The following is a 1,281-nucleotide window of genomic DNA, read 5'->3' on the forward strand; positions in this document are numbered from 1 at the left end:
ACTGCAGCCTCTTGGACGGCGGCGGCAGATGCAGACGTCGGCGGACTTCGAGGTCAGCGGCTGAGAGCGGCGGCGACAAAGGCAGAAGCAGAAGGGAGCAGTCGATGTGAATCGGCTGGCCATGGAGGTGTTAGGCTCGTAACCTCTTGAAGGTAATATGGAAAGTGAATGAATTAAGTCCGGTGATCAAGCCATGTTCTACACCTTTTCCCGGCCAAGTTGAAAGATTTTTCCATCCAAGGTAATAATTTGACGTTTGAAACGATATTTATAAAACGATTGGTGTAAAAAACACACCATTTTCCATTATAACATGAATTTTTCTCATTCAATATGAAATGCCTACTGACCATACACCATGTTCTCCAATTGGAGAGCCTTTTCGAAATTCCGCTGACAGAACAGGACCTCACGGATCACCAAAGGTTGAGTGATGCACGAAATCGACTCCTGGGCTGCGTCCTCAAGTAAGATCATCCACGTTCTAACATAGCGTCTGTGTGAAGAGCAAGGTAGCTCTACACGCGGGCCTTGAACACGCTGAAGCAGCTCTCGATCGGATTCAGCATGGGCGAGTAGGGTCCAAGGCGCAGCAAGCTCATGTCATCGTGTTGGACAACACGACTTTCCGTTTGCGAATGGGCTGGCGCGTTGTCCAACCCAATGACAATGCACTTGCCAGCAAAGTGATCCCGCCACGCGTCCGACCTCTTGACCGACTGGTACACATCTTCTACGAATTCCGCGTTCTGCTCCATCTTGATACTTCCGCCCTCCAACTTGTAGCAGACAAGGCCCTGCTCCGCGGGCACGTCACATTGAACTTGAAAGTTCGGCCCCTTGGATGGTGGCAGAACAACCGTTACTCGCTTTCCCTTTTTGGCACGCCCGAAGCTCCGCTTGCAGTAGAGATTGAAGTTGGTTTCGTCGTAATAGACAATATAGTCTCCATTGAATTGGTGCTGCTTAAGCTTCAGAGCAAATTCACGCCGCTTTTGCTTGTTGACGTCGTTGTTGCATGTCGCGGGCTCAATGCGCACTTGTTTTACTGTGTAAAGCATGCCCAAAATGTGGCGGCTTATCGTATGGACCGAGATGTTCGTGCCGTTGAAATCCGCCTCAATGAAACTTTTCATTTCGCGCAAGGTATATTGACAGTTTTCGTCTAGGTACTGTTCGAGCGCATCGCGGATCTCCGCGGTGACCTTCTTCTGCCCCGTGCGAACGCCCCCTCGTGGCAGCAGCGTCGTTCGACCAGAGTTGACAACCCTCCATGCTGTG

Source organism: Aphanomyces invadans (assembly GCF_000520115.1).
Source record: "Aphanomyces invadans strain NJM9701 unplaced genomic scaffold supercont1.1, whole genome shotgun sequence".
NCBI lineage: Eukaryota > Oomycota > Saprolegniomycetes > Saprolegniales > Verrucalvaceae > Aphanomyces > Aphanomyces invadans.